Here is a 22,266-nt window from a genome sequence, read left to right as displayed (position 1 = left end):
TCGGACCTCCGCGTCTTTGCATACAAGTGGGGGAATCCCCCGACGTTTCCGCGTCCTTTTTTTTTTAGAGCCACGTAATTGCTGCCGTGTGTGTTTGTTAGAGGCGTTATCTGTGCTCCTCGGCGAAAGATAGAGATTGTACCTCGAGTTGCAAGGGTGGCCGAGTGGTAAAGTGCACTTGCCTCGGAAGCGAGAGGTTGCGAGTTCGACCCTGGGTCGGGGCGTAAGCAATTTTCTTCACCCTTTCCTAGCCCAGGTGGTGGGTTCAAGTGCTAGTGTTTCGGATGAGACAAAAAACCGAGGTCCCTTCGTGCACGTTAAAGATCCCACGATTGACAAAAAGGTCTTTCCTGGCAAAAATGTATAGGCATAGATAAAAAAAAATAAAAAAAAGTCCACCAAATACCCGTGTGACTTGGAATAATAGGCCGTGAAAAGTAAATATTCGCCGTAATGGCTTGCGATTTACTGGCCGATGTGAATGCGTGATATATTGTGTAAAAAATTCCATCTCACACGGCAGAAATTAATATGTAAAGCGCTTAGAGAACGTCAAGCGCTATATAAATCTCCCATATAAATAAATAGATAGCATGGCACGGCATCAGTGGCTACTGGTAAAGGACAGCCCTTCTTGTTGCGGATTTACATATCTGAGAGTGCTGTTTTTTGTATTTATATTTCTTTCTTTTAATTCAGTTGTGTTTGTATTCATTACATTATTTATTTCATTTCTTTACTTATCATATCTTTAAAACATGTCTATATTTATATGCTCCATAATAAGGGAAAGACGTAGGGGTGTCTAGTATTGACTACACTCTTGCCAAGGGCTAAGCTTTCCTTTAAACTGGATCAGAAGTTCATTCATTAGAAGTGGTTACCGACCATTACCTGCAGTCGACGCACGGTGATAAAATCGCCCATTGAGCTTACCTAAGAGCCAATATTAATGAAGAAAAATAGAATGGGTAATGCTGGGTAATTGTTAACTGGAAGTACTCGATTATTATGCAATCCTTTGATTACTGCCATCTTCAATACACACCTCTCAAAACCTTTGAAAGTAATTAAATGGAATAAAGCACAAGGAGAAAGAGTTCAGAACACAAAGAAAAAAATTGAAAAATGAATAAAAAAAGTTATTAAAAAAATTGCTCTTCCCTTCTAAGAGACTCGAACCCGTGACCGTCCTGCATTACGAACTGGCGGTGGGAGTATTCCACGTGACTTCTCGAGCAGTATCGACACGTCGGTTTCCGAGTCGCTCCTTTTTGTATTCATGTACTACACGCACGTTCTGTCGATCTCAATGTTTTGTTAGAGATAAATTATGTTGATAACTGCCCCATTGCTCCCAACCACTTCGTATCAGTTTGGAAAGTAAAATCAAATAGCATTCATTTCAAGAGTGACCGACATTATGTTGGAACTCCAGCTCCAAAATGCATTGACCAATTGCCGAAAGGCGCTGCCGTCATTTCACAAAAGGATTTCCCTACCCAGAATTCCAAACTAGTTTGGAGATTTTATAGACGTAGTTCGGGACGATGACGCCGTATGGTCGCTTTATCATATTAAGGGAAGCAAACGGTTAAAAACGGGGGTCGACAGAGCGAATAAAGAATGACAGAAACTTGTAAGATCATATACCTGTGACTGGATATAATCTGTAGTGGTATACATCGTATGTTTAAACGGAAAGGAGCGTATCTTGAACCACGTCATCGAGTGTATGTAACACCTTCTTCGCGTACTTAAAGGTCCAGCCCTTAACTTTTAAGGACATTAATTCATTAAACAAAGCTCCCTACAGAAAGCGATCTGGCTGTGGATTTTGGGAGTGTACTATTCAAATAGGGTACAAACCGGTCAAATGACCGGACTAATTAATAATGCTTACATTTTGGAGCTGAATCCGTCCATTAATTTCACGAGAAATTTTAGCTTTTTTGATTAAAAGCGACTTGTATCAAAAATAAATCAATGATAATGCTACTAGATTGTGAGCTCTGAATTTACAACGCTTAAGTTCAACATTACCAAAACAGTAAACACTATCTAAATTCAAAGGTCCAATAATGTAAATGAAATGTGCCTTTTTTGTTAGAATTCAGAAAGGGACCGTGAGTGTGATTTAAAGGATGCTTTTATTGTGCCAAGCTAAACCCGTGTAACAAGTCTGTTTGTGTGTTGTTGGGTTTTTGTTTTTTTGTTGGGGGTGGGGGGTTGGGGGGGGGGGGGCAGGGGGACGGGATGGTTTTCAATGTCCAATGTAATCGGCGTAAATAATGACAGGAAATACAAATTGTGTTGCGCGTGCTACAACAGACCCCATTTCGTAAACGGTGCTCACCAGTGTATGTATGTCTAAAAAGTGACTAACTGACGGGGGGAAAAACCATGCATGTTTTTATTTCTATTTTTTAAAAAAATTTTCTCTCTTCTCTCTTGTCTTTTACCTCCTCTTTTTTCTTTTTTCTTCCTTTTCTCTCCTCTTTCTCTTTCTTTTTTTTCTCTCTCCTCTTCTTCTCTTTCTCCTCTCGGCTCATCTCTCATCTTCTCTCTCTCTTTTTTTCCCCCTCTCTTTCTCTTCTTCTCTCTCTTTTTTCTCTCTCTTCTTTTTATGTATATGTTGTTGTTGTTTGTTTTTGTTATTTGATTCTCTTTTTGCTTGAACCCGACGCTTGTTCCTTCTCCCAGTATGCTCCCACGCCGCCCCGTCCCAGCACTCACTGCAACATCCGCCCCCGAACTTCGTTCCGCCGCCAGACTTTGTCGAATCAATGAGCCCCCAGTGTTGGTCAGACACCTGGGCACCCTCATTAATTTTACAGACACTCCAGGGAAGGATGTCAGGCCGCTGCGGTAGGCTACCCTCGGAAGATGACACTGCACTGCTGCTGAGTCACTTCGATGGTGTTCAGTATGGTCCTGTTCCTGGCCAGGGACACAGGCACCGCTACCTACTAAGCCCTCTACTTACGACACTGACTGTTGAGTCGCGGAGCCAGACTGAGTGAGCGTCTCCTCAGAGAGCAGACCGCCACTGCGTCCCTCCGTCGACCCCCCCTGGAGCATCCCAGGCTGGCAGCAGAATATTCAGGGATGGCTGGAACAGGAACACTGGGACCAAGGTCACCATGAGAGCCCTGAGCAGGAAGGGTCACAAGAATCGAGACAATTTTTTTTCAATCGCATTCGTGAAGTGAATGACACTCGGCTGTGTGATCCCAGCCTTCCAATTGGAACTTTAACACTTCCACTCTGGGTAGGAGCCGATCGAAGATCGAAAAAAAACACGCACCCCTTATGCATGTTCAATTGGAGTTCTGGGCTGAGCTGCACGAACCGAAAGTGGGTGCCTCCCAACCGGGAGAGAACAAACCCAGAAGTCTGATTCGTTAAAATCACAACAAATCTCAATTTCGACAAATCCAGCATCACGGCAAGCTGGGGAGCCAAAGTATCACACCATATCCTCAGCGTATTACCAATACCTGTCCCAAATAGGCCAACTGGTCTAAGAGGACTGTAAGCCCAAATAGTCAGTCAGTTCTGAGCAGGATAACACGCTTTTTTGTATGCTCGGCCTCCAAAGCGGAAGGTCGTGGGTTTGAATTCAGGCCGCGCCTGGTGGGTTAAGGTGGAGATTTTTCTGATCTCCCAGGTCAACTTATGTGCAGACCTGCTAGTGCCTTATCCCCCTTCATGTGTACACGCAAGCACAAGACCATAAGTGCGCACGGAAAAGATCATGTAATCCATGTCAGAGTTGGGTGGGTTATAAAAACACGAAAATACCCAGCATGCTTCCTCCGAAAGCGGCGTATAGCTGCCTTAAATGGCGGGGTAAAAACGGTCATATACGCAATAATCCATTGTGCAAAAACACGAGTGTACGAGGGAATTTCAGCCCACGAACGCAGAAGAACAGAAGAAGAAGTCAGTCAGTCTAGGCGCAGTAAGCCTACCGTAAACCATCACAGATACGGTCCGGCTTTTACACACAGCACAAACACCCCTTCATTTAAACACTCACCGATTGTCACGAAGTGGTTTGCATGTGAATTTATTATGCGTGTTCTGCCCTTTTGCACTGACTGTCTCTACCCTTTCACACCAAACACTTCAAAACAGAATTTGGGAGGATGCAGGCTCATTATTTCCTCAACCAAAAACAACATACTTCTTCACTTTAAATACATCAATACGAACAACTTTTCAACACACAGTTCGCACAATCTTCCAGCTTTCACTCAAGGCATGTAAATACATATTATAACAATACTTTCTCAAATATAGATTAACGCACACAAGAAGGTACCAACAGACACTCACGAGTTCGTATCACGGCTCACTGCATGTCGCCAGTTCACTTGTCTCGCTGAATCCTCGTAGAATAATGAATTCAGATGCCAACACACAGAGATGCTAACACACACCTTTCGCTGAAGATGCCGACACACACCTTTCACTGAAGATGCCAACACACACCTTTCACTGAAGATGCCAACACACCTCTCACTGAAGATGCCAACACACACCTTCCAGGTTTCTCCCCGAGAAACCCTTCCGCCCGTTGCGGAAACAACCGTCGTCAGCTACGACCGGTATCGATGAAGACTCCACTCGTCTAATCATCTGCGCTGCGGTGGTCCCTCGCTTCCACCGTCGTCTAGCGCTTCCCTCGTGTAAGGTCCCTCCCTTATACGCCATGGAAATCCCTCATGGAAACTCCTAAAGAATTTAACCAAGTCTTAATACAACATTCTCTAAAACCATCTCTTCTTCCAAACATTCATGTACCACTCATACATTCTCGTTCATTCCACGTTCACATTCCGTACAGATTCAATATCCAAACTAACACTTAATCAATGAATAACACTCCCCATACAAAGCATGACCGTCTTAAACATAACATAAATGCGTAGCAATTATGTTCAAGAAATTCCCCATGAAAAACCGTGAACAATTACATCAAGAATTCTCTCAACGCTTCACACTAAGATTGGGTGCACTTTATACACACTAACCTTTACGCTCCAGCTTTGTATTCCAACGTCAATAATATACAACATAGTAAATCATTTACCTTAAGAGACCCGTCTCTTGAAAGAGTACTTGTTCCCAGAACAAGTCTGACACACGCTGAACAACCTTCCCGGTTGGAAATCTCACACGCTGTGTCGTTATTTACCCCAGACCAGCTACATGTCTCAAACACAACTCACATCAAGCTAAGCCAGTTTTGCGTGCAACACCCGAAACACGTGAATAACGCCAGTCCGGTCAGCTACCCTCGCCTGTACAACATTTAGGGAGGTTAAAAACACGACGTGGTTTCACCTCACAAATATGCTACTCACATCTTTGTGACATCCCCCTTCCCGGGGAAAAAAGAAAATTCTTGAGTTTTCTTTTGATCAAAACAACCTTCTTTTTCCACACATCCCATAAACCTGTGGTATGCTCTGATCTACGAATGACCTGGACAACATGTCTGTCACCGTATTCCTGTCTCATGCTATTGGATGAACCTCGAATCCTAATTCTTGCCGTTAAAGACACCACCGCATCACATGTTTTGAAAATGTCAACCATCTTTCCAAACACCTGTTCCATATCATCCTTTTGACTATCTGTCAAACCAGGATCAAAAACAATGTCTCCGATTGTCTCTTCCTTCCCCTTAGGCAACGTAGGTAACGGCAACGTTTTCCTCTCCTCAGACAGAGGTAACACTGCAACCTTTGCCTCTTCACATTTACTTGGGAAAACATCATGACTGCCCCAGTCAGACCTCAGTGAAATGCTTTCGCGATATCCACTACTTACTTCCTCAACATCAACAACTTCCTCTGCACAAACTGCATACTTCTCATCCTCACGTGACACACTCAACACCTCTTTCAATGTCTCATCCTCTCTCAGCAAACTTTCCAGATCCTCCTCGTTAACCGACAAATCAGGAGTAACCACATTTTTCAATGGCACCGGGGAATCCTCCAGTTTCTTTTTGGCTTTTGCCCTACTCGAACCACACACGACCTTCTCAAGTACCACCTCTTCAGTGATTTTCTTGTGACTTACATCAGCACACAATCCAACACCCTGCGTATTCCCAAGGAATAAATCTACTCTGGGTACCACACCCCGAAGATTACCTATCACTAGGTCAGCGACTGGGTCTGTGAGCACACAACATTTCAACTTTCCCTGAAAATATGGGGTATCGACAACCACTTCCGCCAATGAATACAAATCAATCCGTCCACTAAAACCCTTCACTTTTTGAACCTCTCCCTTTATGTACTGGCTTGGTAAGACCAACGACTTCCTTACCCCAGCTACATTAGCTCCTGTGTCTCTCAGTACTGAAACTTGCTTCCCATTAACGAGACCTTCCGCTAATGGCAACGACCCGAATGCCGCCGAGCTTACCAACACTCCAGCGTCCTGACAATCCGCTACCGACTTCGCTGAATATGCTACCTGAATACATTCTCTAGCGTAATGGCCAAACTGCCCACATCTGTAACATGTGTCCTGATTCTGCTGTTCCGTACCTGTACCTCTAGTACTTCCTTGCTGCCATCCTCTTCTACCCGGCCTACGATCATCTCCTCTGCCTTGAAACCTGGTATTTCTGCTCATACCATCCTGTCTTCTGCCACTATCTCCTTGACCACGATTGTAAGACTGTCCTGATCCTCGATTCTGATTGAACGCTACATTCCCAGTCCCCAAAGGATTTACTTGACTCTTTCTGGCCAAACATTTATTTGGATGGGCTGATTTGTACATTTCTGCGCTAGCAATCATGTCTTTTGAATTTTTACAATCACGTTCTTTCAAAAAGACTGCCAAATCAGTGCATACACTGGTAAGAATCTGTTCACACAACACAAAATCAAACAATGCTTCATATGAGGATTCTATATCCGACAACCTCAACCAACGGTTGAACAAATGCGTCATCCTTGTTACGTATGTGCCAAAACTTTCATCAGCCTCTGGCTTCGTACTGCGAAATTTCTCCCGAAATCCCTCTCGAGTGCACTGAAACTTCTTCAACAACTCTTTCTTCAAGTCTTCATACGACAAAGTACCCGTTGAAAACAATGAATGAAACAAAGACAACGCTCCACCCTCCAGATAAGCTGATAAGTACGTAGCCCACTCTGAATCATTCCATTTGTTCGCCTTTGCATGCGTTTCAAATCTGAACAAGAAACTGTCAATGTCATCTTTATCTTCCTTGAACATGGGGAGTTTTGGGTACTGGGGCCTAATGCTGGGACCTGATCTTCCCCCTGCATTTCCACCTGTACTTTGCTGCGCTTCTGCTTTCTTAAACTCCAAATCCATTCTCCTCGCTTCAGTATCTGCTTCTAGCCTCTTTGCATCTAATTCCCTATTTGCCTCAATTTGTAATTTCTTTACTTCTGTTTCTTGTCTCTTTGTCTCAGCCTCTGTTTCTAATCTTTTTGTCTCAGCCTCAGTTTCTAATCTTTTTGCTTCAACCTCAGCTTCTATCTTCTTTGCCTCAACCTCAGCTTCAGCTGCTACTTTCTTTGCTTCCCTTTCCTGACTTCTCTCTTCTCTATCCACCTGATCCTGGGCAAACTTAAACAAAGCTTCTGCCTTTAAACCATGCTTCTCTCCCAATGCCAAATAATCAGCATATGTGTTACCACCAGTATCACTAGTCTCAGCCATCTTTACAATGTCAAAATATCAAAGTAATCTCAAAGTAATACACTGGATCAAGTAACACAAGTTCACAAAATTGTTTTAAGTATCAAAAAGTTGTATCATACACCAGTTTCTCGCAATACTAAACACACACAAAGGAGTATCATAAAATACTAACTAAAAGAAATCTTGTGCCTTTTTAAAAACAATCCTTAAATTGTTTACTACTTAACTATTTACACCACCAGTTTCAAAAATAAACAATAAACTTAATGGAGTCCAAAAGAAATTGATAATTTAGAAAATATCAGTTCAACAATCAATAGCAACTTCAAACACTTGCCAATCAATGTCAAACTTAGAACATCAACAACAACAAAAATAAAAAATAAATTAACTAGAAATGTCAAATTTTCTCAAACCCAAATAACACACTTCACATGAAAAATTCAATTCCACACACCACTAACCAGCGTCAGATCCTTTAAGGAAAATCAATCGCCAGAACAAAACCAAAACAAAATTTAAATGTTGACAACAACAACAACAACAAAAATTTACCCAAAAATTTGTCTAAGTACAAATGTTTGCAAATTATTACTAACCACAAAAAAATTTTTTTAAAAAAAACCACAAAACTTTCCCCAAACCAACAACTAAATATCAAACACTAGTATAGGGGAGATAATCACCCTATTACTAATCCAACTACAAATAGGGACAACAATAACAATAATAAACAAAAAAAACCTTTTCAAGCCAGAGTACACAACTCAAAAAAAAATATATCAGAGTCCAAACAAAAAAATACAAAATTTCAGAATATACAAAAGAAATGGCACACCCTATACTATTTTATTTAAAATAAGCCTGCACCTCAACGACAACAATCATACACAACAATCAATCCAAGATAGAATCTAAGAAAAATAGTTTTTAAAAAACTTATAGGACAGGGAGCTAGAATTTAGATAGAAAGATAGTTAATTACACAGAAAAGGAAGCAAACAGAAACTAAGGCCCTCTCTACGTACGAAACTATACAATTACGTAGACCAATAACATACACATAAACAAACACTACAACACGCAAAGTATCAAAGTATGTATAATTAGCTACCCTAAGGCACTTCTTTCTCAATTTCTCAATTTCTCACTTTTTCGAAAGGGAAGGGAAGCAACTACAACAAAAATCTATCCTTAGAAACAAAAACCTATTTAGGGCTAAATCGGGGTCACCACTGTTACGATGTAGTTTGCATGTGAATTTATTATGCGTGTTCTGCCCTTTTGCACTGACTGTCTCTACCCTTTCACACCAAACACTTCAAAAACAGAATTTGGGAGGATGCAGGCTCATTATTTCCTCAACCAAAAACAACATACTTCTTCACTTTAAATACATCAATACGAACAACTTTTCAACACACAGTTCGCACAATCTTCCAGCTTTCACTCAAGGCATGTAAATACATATTATAACAATACTTTCTCAAATATAGATTAACGCACACAAGAAGGTACCAACAGACACTCACGAGTTCGTATCACGGCTCACTGCATGTCGCCAGTTCACTTATTTGTCTCGCTGAATCCTCGTAGAATAATGAATTCAGATGCCAACACACAGAGATGCTAACACACACCTTTCGCTGAAGATGCCGACACACACCTTTCACTGAAGATGCCAACACACACCTTTCACTGAAGATGCCAACACACCTCTCACTGAAGATGCCAACACACACCTTCCAGGTTTCTCCCCGAGAAACCCTTCCGCCCGTAGCGGAAACAACCGTCGTCAGCTACGACCGGTCTCGATGAAGACTCCACTCGTCTAGTCATCTGCGCTGCGGTGGTCCCTCGCTTCCACCGTCGTCTAGCGCTTCTCTCGTGTAAGGTCCCTCCCTTATACGCCATGGAAATCCCTCATGGAAACTCCTAAAGAATTTAACCAAGTCTTAATACAACATTCTCTAAAACCATCTCTTCTTCCAAACATTCATGTACCACTCATACATTCTCGTTCATTCCACGTTCACATTCCGTACAGATTCAATATCCAAACTAACACTTAATCAATGAATAACACTCCCCATACAAAGCATGACCGTCTTAAACATAACATAAATGCGTAGCAATTATGTTCAAGAAATTCCCCATGAAAAACCGTGAACAATTACATCAAGAATTCTCTCAACGCTTCACACTAAGATTGGGTGCACTTTATACACACTAACCTTTACGCTCCAGCTTTGTATTCCAACGTCAATAATATACAACATAGTAAATCATTTACCTTAAGAGACCCGTCTCTTGAAAGAGTACTTGTTCCCAGAACAAGTCTGACACACGCTGAACAACCTTCCCGGTTGGAAATCTCACACGCTGTGTCGTTATTTACCCCAGACCAGCTACATGTCTCAAACACAACTCACATCAAGCTAAGCCAGTTTTGCGTGCAACACCCGAAACACGTGAATAACGCCAGTCCGGTCAGCTACCCTCGCCTGTACAACATTTAGGGAGGTTAAAAACACGACGTGGTTTCACCTCACAAATATGCTACTCACATCTTTGTGACACCGATTGAGAACATCCTAGGTGCCCTCCGCAAAGAGCGAACAATTTTCAAAGAATTTATTTTTGCGTGGTTTATCTTACCCCTGAGCCATCGTGAACCCGTGTGATCCAGTTTCCCCTTTTCACAATTTAGTCGTCAGTTAGTCATTTGAATGCGACTCGATGTGAGCTTATTTACAATAGCACGTTTTTATGCACAAAACAAACGGCTGTGGTTCACAAGAACTCTAGCATGGCTTGTGACTGTTGAGAGGAACGGCGATATGCATAAACCGTCGTCTGCTTCGACCCTTGCGTGACCCTGCTTCCGGGCTTTTCTTTTTTCAACCTTTCACAACTTCGAATTACACTGATCTTGTCTTGATGAAAAAAGAATTCTTTTATGATTAAAGAATGTTTGTGTAACAAGCTGTCAATTTATTAATTAGATTTTAAAAGTTAGGTCTAGCGCAAAAACGCACCACGGTCCAAAAACATTTTGATAATCATCGATTCACGGCTATCGCCGGTTTACATCGATAGAATGAGACCCGAAGGGAAGTAACTCATGTTTGACCTGAGTTCAGGATGGGTCCAAAAAGTGTTCGAGACAATCTGCAAAATTAATTCTTTAAAAATTGCTCGCTCTTTACGTAGGGCACCTAGGATGTTCCCGTTTGGTGAGCGTTCAAATGGAAGGGTGTTAGTACTGTGTGTAAAAGCCTGACAGTATCTGTGATGGTTTACGGGAGGCTTACTGTCCGGGCGTGATTTCCGGTATTGAATAGGCTATTCATAACAGCCGTCCAGCACCAAAACGAGGCGCCATTGTTGTAGAGGACCAAGTCCACGAAAATAAATTCTTTGAACATTTCTCACGCTCGACAGAAAGCAGCCAGGATGTTTTCGTTCGGTGAGCGTTCAAATGGAAGTATGCTTGTACTGTATGTAGACGCTCGGGGAGCTCTGTGATGGTTTTAAAAAGAGTGTATTCAATAATTTACAATGCCAAACAGAAATATCATAAAAATGAACCCTACCAGTAAAACACCCTTACGCAGGCTCTGATGGACAATAAAACATGACTTCCATTGTTATCTTTTGCCTTGAACCTCACCATAACCATAAAAATGTTTGAAAGGCTTCAACAACACAAGTGTCTGCAGTCAGTAGTACGTGATCTGAGTATGTTGTGACAATATCTGACATACATTTGAATTGTGAAGGAGTGCTAGGTAGGGGAAGGGCTCCTAATATGGACCACTTTTTGTTTAATGCTGATAACTAGCCTGTTTTCTTGCGAAGAAGTTTCATATTGTGTTTTGTAGTCCTTCTCTCTTAGGTTAACCGTTAGGCGTAATTGGAGTGAAATAACTTTGATAGACATTCAGCACAAATTAGATACAAAAAAAAATCACAAATGGTCCATATTAGGAGCCTTGGTGCTCATAATGGACCAGTGAAGAGGCCTTCACAAATCACTGTTAAAAGCCCCCTATACTTCAAGATAACATGATACAACTTAGTGTGCAAGTCAGACTAATCAAAATATGCTTTAGAGTTATCTGTTTCGGGTTGATGACAGTATTATTTGAAGCACACCTGAAAACTAAAGAAGCTTATGAAAAACAGAGTGAAAATAAGTGAAATTATCAACTTCCACGAAAATAATACTATTTGTTATATTTTTGTTGAAATCTGGAGAGCTAGTTACACGTTATTTTCAACAAGCTTCTTAATGAATTAATGAAAATAGCCTTGGGCTTTTATTTTCTTCGATTTGTTGAAGGTGGTCCATATTAGGGGACTCACACATACTTTGAGATTTTGCTATTCTTTTTCTTTGCAGTGAAAACTAGGGGGTCAACACTGCCACACATGTAACAAATACGGTCTTAGCTTTCATATATAGCAATGTGTGTGTAATAAAAGCTTTAGCTGTAGACAGAAACGAGTCCGTTTTAGGCGGCAAATTTAGAGTGAACGATGCCAAAAGTGAAAAAAAGAAGAAAACAAAGCCTCACGGTTTTGAGGTTTGTGTTTCTGCAACTGTTTTTACTTGTGCAAGTTATCCAGAAAGGGTGAATACAGCGAAGGAAATTGTTTAGAGCGCTCTAGCGCCGTTTGTTTTTCAGAACAGGAGGTGGTTCATATTAGGAGCCGGTCCATACTAGGAGCCTTTCCCCTATATGTTCTTAGGCAAATCTGTCAACATGGCCATAACATGTTTCTGAGAAAAAAAAGAAAAAAAATCTGATTCAAAGTCAACAAACACTTTTCTGGAATAAAACATAGCCTCCTTGCTGCATTTCAAGGTAATTTTGTTTTGGGGTTTTCCGTGAAAGACACCCGTAGCCATTGAGCGATAAAACGCTTCTTCCTTGCCTGGAAAGTGAGACTTTCCGACAGTACTAGTCAAACTACATGCACCCGGTACCCAAGACGGGAATTATATTTTCACATGAAATAAGAACTGCTCTCCTCAGTCACTTTTCATCTCCTGTAAACCACAGAAAATCTGAGGAATTTCAGCTTTAATTGCTTCAGGATATGCGCTATAACATTCACACACACACACACACACACACAGTACACACACACACACACACACATACACACACACACACACACACACACATACATACATACACACACACAGACACACACGCACATATATATCTTACACACTCACGCACGCACGCACGCGCGCACGCACACACACACACACATACACACACACACACACAAACACACACACACACGCACACACACTTCCCACGGTACTTCCGTCGCCTTTCCTATTTCTTTTTTTTTCCAAGGACGATATTTGTAGTCGCTGTATTTACCATTCAAGCGTACGATACTTGAACGTGAACTTTTGCACAGCACAGCCGCGAGGTCGTCAATTGTCTGCGCAGACGATCTAGGAATTCCCTGAACGTTCTCATGAGGTCAAAATGGAAGCATCCGCTTTGCATTCTTTAGAGAACGTGAAATTCATACCGGCTCTTATTTCTTTTTAAACTGAAAAATAATGTTTTTTTTGTTTTTGAGAAACAGTTCATGATCAGATCCATCCCATCTCTGTAAGCTCTTTTTACATTTAGTCAAGTTTTGATTTTTTATTATTCTACATTTAGTCAAGTTCAAGTTCAAGTTTTATTAGTCCATAACCCATGGGGGCATTTTGAACAATCAATACAATCATGATATATGCTAATATAGTAAATAAAAAAATAAAAAAATAAAAATAAAAATTATGAAAAACTGTTACAAATTCTATTAATAGAGTCCAAAATATTCTTTAGCAATTTCTTTTTCTTAGTAGCAAACAACTTTTTAAATTTAAGTGCATTAGTTTTTTCCAATAGTACGGTGGTAACAACTCAGCTCTTTCTTCTTTGAAAAAATCACAAACAAATAAATAATGGAATTCCTCACCTATGTCTTGTGATACACATTTGGTGCAAGATCTTTCTGACCTCGGGATGTTAAGATAACGTTCTTTCTGTACAGGCAAATTGTTGTTTAATGTTCTAAATTTCATTATTGAAACACATTGCTGATATGGCAGATGTGTGACATAGTCTTTACATGTACAAATATCTTTAAATATTCGATAATTCCAAAACATATTTTTTGTTCCAATTTCTGTAAACCATTTATGGATATATACTGGTCATACAAGCTTCTTTTTACTTTCTTTTTAAACCATGCGCTGGAGTATTGAACATTTTCTTGAAAAGTCCAAAGGCCAGAGAGACCAATTTCATTTAAGGCTTTTTCAATAAAACATAAATAATTAGATTCAATCATCTTGTTGATATACAATTTATAAGTAAAGCAATACACAATACTTGAAAATTTATTTTTATGAATAGGACTAATCAGTTTATACCAATAGCAAAGCATTCTACATTTCATATTAACATCTAGTGGATATCTTCCAAGTTCACCAAATATCATAGCATTTGGAGTTGATTTTTTTTAGTTTGAAAACAATTCTATAAAAACGCAATTGAAGTTTAGTAGCAAGTTCACAGGAACCAAAACCCCATGCTTCACATCCGTATAGTAAAATTGGAGCAATCATTTTATCGAACAGGTCAACTTGTATGTCCACAGGCAGTGACAATTGTCTACAAGTACGCAAAAGAACAAACATTGCCCTTGAGGCACGATCATATAGATTCTTATGTGCGACTGAAAATGTATTATTATAATTAATCTTAAGGCCCAAGTACATTACATCAAACACTACTTCGATTAAATTGCCATTATACGTAAACAATGGTTTATTTCTAAATTTACCTCTGGAAAAAACTATAACTTTCGTTTTGTTTACATTAATATTTAGACGCCATTTTAAACAGTATTCGTGCATTTTGTTTAAACATTCTTGCAGGATTTTTTCAGACTCTGAGCAGATCACAGTATCATCCGCATACAGTAATAAAACATTTGAAACAAAGCATTTACATCAGTATCATCCATTCCAACCACAATAGCCTCTCTTGACATAGATTGTAAACCATTACTGTTTTCCAACAGAAAAGGCTTTAGATCATTTAAAAATAGAGCAAAAAACAGCGGTGACAAGTTTTCCCCTTGTCTAACTCCACACAAACTGGGAAAATATCCAGAACACTCACCATTAACTTTAACGCAAGACTTGGCATTTTCGTACACATTTCTTACAGTTTTTAAAAACTTCCCATTAACATCAGAACTAACTAATTTCTCCCATAAAAATGCACGGCGAACTTTATCAAACACTTTTTCATAGTCTACAAATGCACAAAACAGTCGCTTCTTTTTGTTGAGAAAGAAATTTAATATACAATGCAAAGTAAAAACATGGTCTAGTGTTGAAAAACCTGTGCGGAAACCTGTTTGTTCTTGACCTAATTTATTATTACTCTCCAAAAAGTTTGATAACCTAGCATTTACAATTGCACTGAAAAGTTTTCCAAAGTCAATATCTTACTAAATGTTTGTCGGCAGAAAAATCGAGACGGATTTAGTGTGTGTGTGTGTGTGTGCACAGGATTTCCCATAAAACTGCTGTACATAGAGATTACACAATGTTCTATTTATAACTCACGTTGGGAATCCCGTGAGACTTTCTTTGTTTAGTTGGGCACTTACGGGGGTCGAGGCTTGCCGAGACCCCCTCAGTGCCCCACTAAACAAAGAAAGTCGCGAGAGATTCCGAACGTGAGTTACAATAGAACATTGTGTAATTTCTTTAGTACATTTTTAATGCGGTAGGACGTGTGTTGTTATGTTTATCCTACATACGTGAGAGAGACACCCGTGAAATAATAATCGTTCAAATCACACGTGTGTATATCATGTAAATGAGGTCATGTCAAGCAAGTCTGGCAGGGACCTGTTTTTCCACTGCTTATGATGCCAAAGTCACCGAGACAAACGTCATTATAGAAGAACAAAATTGCGCTCGCTAATTACCCTCGATGAATCTTTAGAACTAACACGTCACGCCACACTTTCAGAGTGACGTTTCTTTGCTTTGACGTAATAGATTGCACGAGGCTTTAGAAGAGATCGAGGTTCCAAAACAAGCGTCTTCAATTTAGCTGCCTCGAATGCAGGACATTTTCAGTAAAATACACGTAAGTACAGTATGTAGGATAAACAGAATACTACATGGCTTGCTGTGTCGTACCAGATTTACACTCGTTGCTTTTTCAAATAGTGAACAGCTCGCTTTCGCTCGCAGTTCAATATTTAAAAAAACAACTCGTGTAAATCTGGTACGACACAGCAAGCCATGTAGTATTCTCTATACATCCCATACAGGGCCTGGACGCCTAATTCGGAAGTCTGTGGTCAATGGGTGTGTTTCGTACATCCGAGCTTGTAGTCCGATCATTTGAAGTCATATTTGTCAGCTTCTGTGCTCTCACCTTATATTATTGAGTTCACACGGAAACACTCTGGAGAACAAAACAAACAAGAGGATTTTTTTTTACTCTTGCAAGACTGCAACATCGGCCAAACATGACGTATTTTGGAAACAAATGTTGCAATTTGTTTCGAACATTTGACTTCACGAGTTCCAAAGTCGGTCTGCTGGCAAATGTGTGTCGCGCGACATTTCAATGTGCTGTCGTTCAGAAAGTTCTAGAGATCGTTTACAGTGGCCGGGCGTAAAATAAAAAGAATTGTCAGTAAGTACTGGTGTCACATGACTGATGTTCTTTCTTTTCTTTATTTGGTGTTTAACGTCGTTTTCAACCATTCAAGGTTATATCGCGACGGATGACTGATGTGAACCAGTTGATTGGCTAACGGTGATGCGCTTAAATCTGTTAGCGCAGTGCGCTAACTTTTCCACAGAGCGTATTCTTACGCCCTTTGCCAAAGGCAAAGCGAGACTGTACTCTCATCCTCAGAATTAATTAATGACATGTAGCTTATATTCTCCACAATACCAAAATACCATAAATTGCCTGCTTCTCAATTAAAGCAGAAGTGGGTTTTTTTCTGACAGATTGCATGTGCCTGTGCCACAGTTGCCACTGATCTAAAAATAGAACCCGCTGTGTCTAATTTTTCAGTTTCGATTTGCGAAGATTCTTCTCATAATTATGCCGTAGCTTATTATCCACATTACCAAATGATGAGCTAGTATACAATTCCCAGCAGCAGTAACAGAAAACACAAGTGTTATTCCGATAACGTACCAGCATTTGGAATATACGTAGCAGACTACACTGAAATACGACTGCATCAGTTCAGTAAATGAATGGTTTCCGAATTATTATTTCAAGGCAAGAACAATCGGAATCGAAAACGTGTAGGGTTTAGAACGTCCGTACCATATATAAGACTTATTAGCCTGCCTCATGCGTGCAGACTCAGTGCAACGTGACGAGCAATTTTTGTTTTTGGAATGAGGCTTGCAGTGGTTCGATTGCCCTAGCCTAGCAGACGACATAAACCCCGCTCAGCAAACTAACATGTTGGGCAAATGTGAACGAAAAAACGATGGGGATATAATACGTGTAGGGTTCAGAGCATTCTTACCGTTCATATTTAGTACCAGACTCCCCGATGAGTGAAGATACCACACGAGAAACATGCCACATTTATTTCAGTTGAAAATGTGCAAACCGTCGACCTTGGGGGTCAGCCAATTCAAGGGGAGTCACTTTGCACAGTCAATCCGTCGAAGCTCGACTAGAGGTTTCGAATCGCAAATAACTAAGAACACAGTCCTTTCTCCGAGTTCAAATGAGGTCTCTCTGAAAGATCATCACTGTTTAGCTTAACGCTACACTGGAATTTACCAACAGAAATTCAATAAAACAAGAGTTTGCGTGTGATGAAAGCACGACACACTTGAGACAGCCCACACAAAAGTAGATCTTCTACGAGCTGACCACACAGTTATGCCTATTTAAATGCGCGTAGCAAAATATGCGTGTTGTATCGTCTTTATTCTCTGGCGGTACCGACAATATCGTTATTGAAACAATCCCAGTGCACTAAGGGATTTATAGAGCAAATCTCGAAAATAATTATTGAACGAAGCGCATAGCGCTTCGTTCAATAATGAATGTTCTCGATTTGCTCTATAAATCCCTTAGTTCACCGGGATGTCTCAATAACTTAAAATGTTCTTGCAGCACGTACTCATAAGGCTACAGAAAGTAAGTACTTGTAGGAATTGTCGTTATCGTTCATTCGTTCACAATCACTATTGCTTGTCGCTTTGAGCTCACAAGCAGAAACACTCTGCAGCCAACAGAAATGTCACAGCGTTCAAGGTTTCATTTCTTAGGTGCATTTTAGTTGTAAGTGGACGCAATTTAAGCAATATCCTTTTTTTACAGATCCATGATGAGAAATATAGGTGGTATGAAATTATTCCAATGTTACCAGACTGGAGATTTTGTTTCGAACCCGGTGAAAAATATCTTTTTCCTTGGAGCGCCATTGTTGTTTTCAAGCCAAGCGTTGGAAGATTCGTGCGCAGCTAAAATTAGACGTACAGGGAACTTTGACGAGTTTTCACCACGAGTGCGCATGCTCAGATATTTACTAAACGTTTTAGCTTTTCAAAGCGCATGCTCAGATATTTACACAATTTTTGCCTGGGTTTTTCCACAGCTTTGCACCACCTTTTACCTTAAATGGAGATTAGAAAAAGACGCGTTTGACCATATAAGGAACATAAATTGCAGTCAAAGAGTGTGCTAAAGAAGGTTATAAAACTGTTCTTGTGAATTGTCCACACAATATGCGGAGACGTTTATCATTTTTTTAATTGATGTCTGCCAAGACGTCACATACGGCTTTAAACAAATTGAGGCCGCACCGTGGTGAACCCATTGTTCAATGTAATCGAATTTTGAACCAGATGTGGATTGCATTTCAGCCAAGAAGCCGAAACAATAATATCCCTTTTCGTCATTTTAAAATAGGCTTGAAATCGAAATTGCATTCACTGATTGAAGAATATTTGCTTTGTATTCTGTATCATTTTCTGAATCCAAAATTACATACAGTTATTGCGTTTGGATGGAAACGTCGTCAAAAATTTTAAAAAAAAATAGCATGATGCAAATTAGGTTTAATTGGCTTTAATTGTTACCAAGACAACTGTCTCGACCCCGGGGTTTCGGCCTCCCTATGACCGACTATGACTGTGCTATAACAGTGCAGTGCAGTGAGTACTTGAATTACCATTGCCAAGTCGTCAAAAGTTCGAAAATGCAGTATAAAGGGATTGGTTGTTGCTACGTAAACTCTACATGCAAATTCTATTTTGAGCCATTTATGCCCGTCCGAATATGGGAACACTTTCACTTCTGCGCTGTCATGTTGCCAATATTGAACCAATTGCCTCATGCCAAAGAGTGTGTGTGTGTGTGTGTGTGTGTGTGTGTGTGTGTGTGTGTGTGTGTGTGTGTGTGTGTGTGTGTGTGTGTGCGTACGCGCGTGCGTGCGCTTGCACGCGTGTGTGTGTATGTGTGTGTGTGTGTGTGTTACAAGAAGGCTCTCCTATCTCGTATCTATACAGCATATTTTGTCAAAATATTCACAGTCCGTCAATCGAGCATGCAGTTCTTGTCCCTGTTTGAGTAAGAAATCCTTCTTGTTTTTTGTGTGTGTTTTTTTTGTTTTTTTGTGGGGTGAGGATAACGACATACACTCACAACGTTTTTACATCTGACTTTTCCCGAGGAACGTGCGTGTCTGGATCAAATCTCCACTGAGCGCCGGGGTGTGTAAAGTATTTCAGGGCTAGGCCCAAAGGAGGTATGGGGGAGAGGGGGGGGGGGGGTAGACCTTTTGGCAAACTTTGTATACAATGATAATGGGTTAAGGCACAATGCCTTTTCTAATAACATGTGAAGATGAAAAAGCAGTCAATATGCTCCCCGAGGACTGACAAAACAAAAGCTGGTTTGGAAATAACATGCCAAACAACGTTTTTCAGATTGGTTTGTTTGTTCAAAAGTAATTGCATCATTTATTGACATTGAGCTATGTTGTGAACCCAGTTTTCACCATCAAAAAACAAAAAAAGGTAGGTTGTTGGAACGTTTTTTATTGACAAAACAATACGTTGCATTCACAAATATATCGACCCAACGGTCTTTACAGTGCACAGACAAACAATGAGTAGCAAGAACTTAGCTTGATCGAATGTTTCAGCCGCTTGTTGGGAAAGTGTTTTATTCTGAATTTTGGAACGTTGGCAGTCTCTTTGTTTGTGGATGTTCCCAGTTTTCACCATGCATGTTCAGTGCCCAAAAGCACTACGGCAATCGAAGACAAGCTCGAAGAGTTGTCTCAGGAGGTCAGCCAGTCAGAGTCGTGCAGTGGTTTAAGTCGATGATATTGTTTAAAGGCACAGTGCAGCTCACAGCCTTCGTTTTGCGTTTTTGTTGCAGCTGAGTGCATTTACAGTTCAACAATCCTCCTATGGTAGTAATACAAACCCAAAACTACCCAACGACGACATCTGTGAACCTCGACAGTTTCTTGTTCACGCGAATGCATAAATTAACCTAGTTATTACGTGGTGTTTGGTCGGAGTTCGATTCAACTGAGTGATTCCGGCCTCCATTTTGTTTTACACAAACTCATGATGACGTCTGATCTGACATAGTTTGCTAGTGACGTGTCTTTTTGTGCATGATGTGGTGATCTACCTGATCTAAATTTAGATTCAAAAATAGGCCAAGACCAGCCGGGTCCGAGTAGGAAATTAATTCGTAAAAAAATCGCAGTTCAAGTTCTTCTAACGGATAGCTGCCTGAGGTATGACTAAAAGCCCCAGGGGCTCTGTGCACCTGGATTTGACAAGTTCAGTACCTTTAACAGTTGAACAACTATGTAAGGTGTGTGCTTGGTGTTTCAATAAACCGACTGAGCGTACTGACCTTTTATACTGCACGATACTGTCGACATGGGTCAACGTCAGGGGTCAATCGGTTCGATTTGTAAGCTCTTCTTCTACCCAGGTGTGAAAGCGATAAACACATTCAATAATAAACACACTCAATAATAAACACACTCAATGATAAGGCCAAAAAGAAAAATATGTCTGTTTTCGGTAACATCGCCCCAAAAAATAAGGTCGGTCGGTCGTTTTTATTTTTTTAATTTTTTTTACCTTTTTCTTACGTTTTCAGAGGGATTCCCGGCGTCATTGGCCGCCATGTTTTTTTTCGCGTGACGACGGAAACGGGAGGTAAGTCTCTTCGATTGTGAAGTCTCATCGACCGATTACCTCCCATTTTTTTGTTTTTTTGTGTGCGAAAAGCAAAAAAAACCTTTAGGGTCGGCGCTTAAAAATAGGGTCGGTCGGGTTACTGGAAACAGACATATTTTTCTGTTTGGCCTAAACACACTCAATGATGAACACACTCAATGATGAACACACTCAATGATGAACACACTCAATGATAACCACACTCAATGATAACCACACTCAATGATAACTACACTCAATGATAACCACACTCAATGATAAACACACTCAATGATAACCACACTCAATGATAACCACACTCAATGATAAACACACTCAATGATAACCACACTCAATGATAACCACACTCAATGATAAACACACTCAATGATAAACACACTCAATGATAAACACACTCAATGGTAAACACACTCAGTGATGAACACACTCAATTATAACCACAATCACGCAGCGGATTTGCTAACACACTATTGGTTGGGTAGTTTTCGTTCGTTTATCTAAAGCCACTTGGTTTGGTTGCCAGTGGTCATTTTCTTGTATTTTTGGATCCTGTTCAGATTTGTCGCTGCCTTCGTCTTCGGAAAGTACAATGCTTTTTGTCGTGGTACCCCTCAACATTGACGCGAAAACCTTCTCGTGTTTGACCGCTCATGCGATCGAAACCTGCAGCAGTAGAAATGACATAACACAAGAAACCCGCAAAATAGCGGGGTGGGGGGGGGGGGGGGGTGGTGTAGGGTGGGGGTTGGGTGGGGGGGGGGGGGGTGAAAAAAGTCTGATCCGAAAAGTGTGCCAGATAGCTAAGTTACACTTATGGCATAAAAAGTCTCGATGAAATAACACGGGAATTACTTTTGTTTAATTTTTTTTTAGATGGGATAAGGAAATAAACGCACTAATTTTGTTTTACTATTTAAAGTTTAGTTTCCAAGTTGACCGAATTACTCCTGCTTGTCGTGATTAACAAATCCTGGGCAGTGCCGCACTAAAGCGACGTCCAAGGGAATGCACTCTGCTCTTTCGAGCGTGATTCTTACGTCCATCTTGAATCAAAAAGCACTCTTCTGACAAAAAGAGCAACTTCGTCGCAGAGCTACGGCGTAGCTTCGCATGTCAAAACTTGCGCAGCGAAGTTGGGTACAAAGTACTTTGCCGAAGCTGCGAGGTTTTGGTATACAGACTTCGCGAAGCTTCGCCAAGTCGACTTCGTGCTCAATTAAGGACAGGCTTAAAAGGACAGTCCGTCCCGC

The 22,266-nt window shown here is 40.6% G+C and overlaps 1 long non-coding RNA gene across 3 annotated transcripts in view; it reads left to right on the top strand.

The window, feature by feature from the left end:
- The window catches only part of LOC138975833 (uncharacterized), a 99,295-nt gene that overhangs the window by 31,017 nt on the left and 46,012 nt on the right, over positions 1 to 22,266 (top strand). The window contains exon 3 of one of the 3 annotated variants that reach the window (XR_011458778.1): positions 20,937 to 20,995. The exons of the other annotated variants lie outside the window; for them this stretch is intronic. This is a non-coding gene — a long non-coding RNA (uncharacterized lncRNA). The remainder of the gene's footprint in view (positions 1 to 20,936; positions 20,996 to 22,266) is intronic. 3 annotated transcript variants of the gene reach the window in all.

The sequence above is a fragment of the Littorina saxatilis genome, linkage group LG9 (genome assembly GCF_037325665.1).
Source record: "Littorina saxatilis isolate snail1 linkage group LG9, US_GU_Lsax_2.0, whole genome shotgun sequence".
Taxonomy (NCBI): Eukaryota; Metazoa; Mollusca; class Gastropoda; order Littorinimorpha; family Littorinidae; genus Littorina; species Littorina saxatilis.
This window is presented reverse-complemented; position numbering and strand designations above follow the sequence as displayed.